We start from the raw sequence: 6,346 nt of genomic DNA on the forward strand, positions 1-6,346 counted from the left end.
CTGCTCCGAATATGATTTTGTCACACATGGCAATTCTATCAATTTTTAATTTACTTTGGGTTTTAGGTAACTCTTTAAAAAGCCCTATTTAGCCCTGTCAAAAACAAAGGTGGGTTTTGTAATTAAAAGTCTGGAGAGGAAAGATACAGATGCAGTGAAACGCCGGGACACCTGCACCCCGATGTTTCTAGCAGCAATGTCCACAATAGCCAAACTGTGGAAGGAGCCTCGGTGTCCATCGAAAGATGAATGGATAAAGAAGATGTGGTTTATGTATACAATGGAATATTCCTCAGCCATTAGAAATGACAAATACCCACCATTTGCTTCAACGTGGATGGAACTGGAGGGTATTATGCTGAGTGAAGTAAGTCAGTCGGAGAAGGACAAACATTATCTGTTCTCATTCATTTGGGGAATATAAATAATAGTGAAAGGGAATCAAGGGGAAAGGAGAAAAAATGAGTGGGAAATATCAGAAAGGGAGACAGAACATGAGAGACTCCTAACTCTGGGAAATGAACAAGGGGTGGTAGAAAGGGAGGTGGACGGGGCGTGGGGGTGAATGGGTGACGGGCACTGAGGGGGGCACTTGATGGGATGAACACTGGGTGTTATTCTATATGTTGGCAAATTGAACACCAATTAAAAAAAAAAGTCTGGAGAGGGAGTGGTTCAGGGTCCTTTATAGCCAAGCAAGGTTGTAGTGATGACAGTGGCCCTTGGATATTCTGGTGAGAGTACAAGGAAGAACGATGGCCTGTTCCTGCCTACACTTTGCAAAAGAAAATGCCCATCTAGCCATACTACAGGGATTCCTGGAACTCTTGAATTATGGGAATATTTGAGGGCATGTGGTAAGTTTCCCAACCAATGCAAACTAGTGATCTATTCAAATGCACCCAGGACAGAGACCTCAGGATGACAGCTTTCTAAAATTTTAAGCAGTCAGGTATACTTTCCATTCAGGTCGTGGTTTTTAAATATGGTTATTGTGTTATGCTATGCCAATCTTGCAAAAACATTCTGAAATGCACCATGGAGAGCATACGCCTGACTTTCTTGGATGTCATGAATGAGTTACGATGATTATGAATTAATCATGATTATTACTGAAAGACTTCATCATAGCTCACATGTGTCTTATGGTAATAGGCACAGTGTTTTAATAGGCATGTAAATGAAGAAAATGTTAGTAGAAAGCATTCGTACGCAGATGTGAAACATACACATCATTCATTTGATAGATTAAATGAAATGCTGATTTAGGGGGACAGAGCGGAAGTATTTGGCTGGCCCTTCCCGGACCGTGCGAAGCGCCGGCGCGGCCGCCTGCCCGCGTCCTCCTTCCCGCGGCCCTCGGAGACCGCTCGGCCGCAGGGAGCGGCGAGAATGTCCGAAGGTGACAGTGTTGGAGATTCTGTCCATGGGAAACCTTCTGTCGTGTACAGATTTTTCACGAGACTTGGACAGATTTATCAGTCATGGCTAGACAAGTCCACACCTTACACAGCCGTGCGATAGGTAGTGACACTGGGCCTGAGCTTTGTCTACATGATTCGAGTTTACCTGCTACAGGGCTGGTACATTGTGACTTACGCCTTGGGAATCTACCACCTCAATCTTTTCATAGCCTTTCTCTCTCCCAAAGTGGACCCTTCCCTGATGGAGGACTCAGATGACGGCCCCTCATTACCAACCAAACAGAATGAGGAGTTCCGGCCCTTTATTCGAAGGCTTCCAGAGTTTAAATTTTGGCACGCGGCGACCAAGGGCATCCTCGTGGCCATGGCCTGCACCTTCTTTGAGGCTTTCAATGTCCCAGTGTTCTGGCCCATCCTGGTGATGTACTTCATCATGCTTTTCTGTATCACCATGAAGAGGCAAATAAAGCACATGATAAAGTACCGGTACATCCCATTCACGCATGGCAAGAGGACATACAAGGGGAAGGAAGACGGAGGCAAGACGTTTGCGAGCTAGACACTTGGCCCAGCCCGTCACAGTCTGGGGACGGTTCTCAGCCATTGTAACAATGCCTTCTTCCTTCACATAAAGTAGTTGATTTCGAGGGAGTCGAATTTTCTTTTTAAAAAGGAGCTTCAATTATTTGTAACTGAAATATCAGGTTCTTGAAGAAACTGACATTTAAACCAAATTGCATTGATTTATTTTTCAGTGACATTCAAGTGTTCAAACGGACAGAATTCTAGTAAACTGCTGGTGGGGTGGACAGTTGAGCGGGGGTGTGGGGAGGGGTGGGCGGTCTCGGTTGTCGTGTGGCCTTGGAACGGACCTGCGCTGAAGGAGCCGGGTTGCACCCCAGCTGCCCCAACCAGGACACCCTTGGCCACATCACCCAGCTGGAGGATGATGCTAACCTGATTCCTGTGCGTTGGAAGAACATTTGAAAGGTGATTTCTGAGTAACTCTGGGGTTCTAATGCCAGTTTCCCAATTTTATCTCACCAGAGATGTTTAAAGTTGGTCTCTATCATAATGACTCAAAACTTTGTTCTTAATTACCATGATTGCTTTTTGGGGGGCCTGGAATTATAAATATATATATTATATTAAAAAAAAAAAAAGAAATGCTGATTTAGAGGCACCTGGGTGGCTCAGTGGTTGAGCAACTGCCTCTGGCTCAGGTCATGATCCCAGGGTCCTGGGACTGAGTCCCACATCAGGCTCCTTGCTCAGCAAGGAGTCTGCTTCTCCTTCTCCCTCTGCCCCTGCTCCCTCCTTGTGCTCTCTCTCTCTCAAATAAATAAATATTAAAAAAATAATGCTGATTTAATCTCTTACTGCTCATGTGTATGTGTATGTGTGTAAATCTTCCTGGTAGCTCAGAGGCAGGGGCTCTAATGCCTGAGGACACTGCTGCAGAAAAGCTACATTATTTAAGTGGTAAATAACACTTATTAATTTGATGATTTGGGAAATCTGCAGAAATCTGCAGTATTTTTTTTACAATAAGGTATTAAATTCTTTACACATGTATCTTCTGCTGTGTGGAACACTCTTCTGAGGATAAAGATAATATCTGGGGTGGCTGGGTGGCTCAGTGGTTGAGCATCTGCCTTTGGCTCAGGTCGTGATCCCAGGGTCCTGGGATCGAGTCCCACATCAGACTCCCCTCAGGGAGCCTGCTTCTCCCTCTGCCTGTGTCTCTGCCTCTCTCTGTGTGTCTCTCATGAATAAATAATTAAATCTTAACAACAACAACAACAACAACAAAACCGGGTGTTTGGAGGCAGCTTCATTGGGAAAATGACTTATAAGAAGACCATGAAAGAGTCAGATGTCTGGGGGGAGAGCAGAGGGAACAGCATGTGCAAAGGCTCCGTGGTGGAAACGAGCCTGACTCTTTTAAGGCTGAAGATGTCTCTCTGAAAGCACTGAACTCTATTAAAGACTACAATATATTTTAAGAAACAGTAAACAAAAGTTTTCCTTCACCTTGTTGTCTGACGTTCTACTGCTTTGATAACATAGCACCCGTCTGTGAATTGGTTCTTGTACCTAGGAAGCTCCCATAATGTGAACTCAGACCACTGTGCTCTTCTTTTTTCTAGGTTTTATTTGGAAAACACTTAAATATCACCTATTACATGCTGGATGTTATTTTTTTAAAGATTTATTTATTTATTTATTTATTTATTTATTTATTTATTTATTTAGAGAGAGAGAGAGAGAGAGGCAGAGACACAGGCAGAGGGGGAGAAGCAGGCTCCATGCCGGAAGCCTGACATGGGACTGGATCCAGGGTCTCCAGGATCACACCCTGGGCTGCAGGCGGCGCCAAACCGCTGCACCACCGGGGCTGCCCTGGATGTTTTCTAAACACTCTAAAAATGTACACTCACTACTCATACCAATCCTGAGGTACCATTGTTATGCCCATTTTACAGGGAGATAAACTAAGGCACAGAGAGCTAAGATTACTTGCCTAAGATCACACAGCTAATAAGCAGCAAAGCTGTGAATTGAATGCAGCGTGCCCAGCTTTAGTGTTCATCCCCTTAGCCTTACACTACACATCCCCTTAACCTCCTCACCTCCCAGCGGAGAGCCTGAGCCAGCTCAGACCAACTCCAAGGAGCCAGTGTGTGCCTCTCTTCCCAACTCCACATTGGATGGCATCACCTTAGTAACATGAAATCTGCCACGGAGGGAGTGTCTGCACCACAGAAATCCGCACGTGACATAACCCAGGGATTCATTGAGAAGAGCTGGTAATTTTTTTTTTTAAACCACTTTTGAAGGAGCAACTATGAAGTCTGAAAAGCAATCGAAGAATTGGTTATTAAACACCTACTAGCATATGACCCCTCTGACTTCTGCATCCCACGTTAGGCTTCATCCCCATTGGCGCTTCTCCTGACTCGACTCTATCAGGCCCCGGTTCCTCTGGTTTTACCCTGGCACCAGCCATTGTTACATCACACCATCTCCCTCACGGATCGCTAAATCCCTTGGTGGAAAAGCACTGTTTTATTTGTCACCGTGTCCCCAGCTCTCAGAAGAGCACCGGGCATGATGGGCCTTCAGCAAAGACCTGTTGACCGATGACCGGTTGATATGAAGTGCGAGGCCCAGTGCTAGGTGTACAGTAACTGCTCATCCACGAGCTGTGTGAGTGTGTTGAGGAGCACCTTTTGGTCCTCTGGACTCCCACGGAGTAGAGATGGGTGGGGGCTCTGGCCCTGTGTGCAGCTGGTCTGTGCCAAGGCTAGTGTGTACCCCCTATCCCCTGCAGACCAGGGTCCCCTATGCTTTATCCAGGCTGAGGGGAGGGAGGGCAGCGCAGGAGTCATGTTGTCAAATATTTATCAAAGGCTTTCGATGTGCAGACTTGCAGTTCCAGCAAGCAGGGAGAAAACCACTCCCTTTCAAGTGGCATCTGGCAGGGCTTCAGCCTGTCACTGGATGGTTAGTGGGAATGTGTGGGCCAGGGCAGGCTGCTGTAGAAATCCAGTATCGAATTTCTTGACCTTTGAGCATTTTCTTTTTAACTCTTTACATGTCAGGCCATTGCAGTCCGAGGAGGGATCCTTCTCGGTCACCAGCCTCCCCTGGAGGTGTCAGGATATCCAGTATTTTGCCTGGAGGTAGCCAACTTGATAATTAGTCATCAAACACCTCCTGCCCTCCTGGAGTCACTTCTCCAAACCTCAGCATTTTAAGAGGGCTCAAGAATTTCCAAGTAACCCCTGATAAAGTGGCTTATAATTTTTATGAAGCCGGTGTAGAAGAGTGGTACAGGAGAGGCCTGAGGGGATACACGTTACTTGTGCGAGAGGCCAGGTAGGTATTCATCAGACTGGGGCCTGCTTCTCATTTATGGACTCCCCCCCCCCGGACGCTCAGCGCGATTCGGGCTGATGGTCCTGGGCCTCTGGTGGGAACTGTCCTTCCTCAGGCCTCGCTCATGTCTGTTGTCTCTTCTCGTGCTCACAACACTTTACTCTTCTTCAGACCCTCGTGGCATTATGTGGGTGGCTTGGCTTCCAAGTTCCAGAAGGTTGTCAGAGGGCAGGGCTAAGTTTTCTTTTCTTTTCTTTCTTTATTTTTTTATTTCTTAAGGTTTTATTTGTTTATTCATGAGAGACAGAGACAGAGAGAGGCAGAGACATAGGCAGAGGGAGAGAAGCAGGCTCCACGCAGGGAGCCCGATATAGGACTTGATCTCAGGACGCCAGGGTCACACCCTAAGCCAAAGGCAGAAGCTCGACCACTGAGCCACCCAGGTGCCCTCCCCTCCCTCATTTTTTTAAAGGGCTACATTACATTTTTTGAATCCGTCCAGGAAGCATTTGGTTTGCAGCCAGGATGCGGGGTGGGGTGGGGGGAGAGAGGGTGCCTGGTGGTGGTAGAGTCTGGTTCTCTAGGCATCCGCCATGTTCCTCTCTCGTGTCCCCATCATTGGCACTAGTGTGATGGAGGGGACCCTGTCCAGTACTGGAGTGTCCAGCTATGACTGGGAACCTAGATGTGCTTAGGCTTGTTGGTTCTAATGGTTTTAAGAGCCTGTTATGGCCATCAGAATGCAGAGCCTGGCTTTGACCCAGCCTTCTCCAGGCTCCAGGGACTTCAGGAAGGAGGCCTCCACCCAAACTACAATGGCCAAGTAAACCAAAGTAGCATGTTATTGCTTGCTAGGCTTCGAAACACTCTGGAAACCAGGCTACAGCACACAGCTGAGGCCTCAGGCCTGATGGGGCTTCCTCTTTCCACGCCTTACCTCAAATCTTAGCCAGTGAGATAAATGAAAGAGATGAGGATCCATGCCTGTTGGGAAGCAGAGAAGAGACTACTGGTCCACCAGGGGACAGGACTAGGAGGAA

At 47.1% G+C, this 6,346-nt stretch overlaps 1 pseudogene; it reads left to right on the forward strand.

Annotated features, from left to right (window-relative positions):
* The first annotated feature begins 1,296 nt into the window (after positions 1–1,296).
* LOC140615816 (protein RER1-like) lies at positions 1,297–2,158 on the forward strand (annotated as a pseudogene).
* Positions 2,159–6,346: the final 4,188 nt, after the last annotated feature.

Source organism: Canis lupus, chromosome 24 (assembly GCF_048164855.1).
Source record: "Canis lupus baileyi chromosome 24, mCanLup2.hap1, whole genome shotgun sequence".
Lineage (NCBI taxonomy): Eukaryota > Metazoa > Chordata > Mammalia > Carnivora > Canidae > Canis > Canis lupus.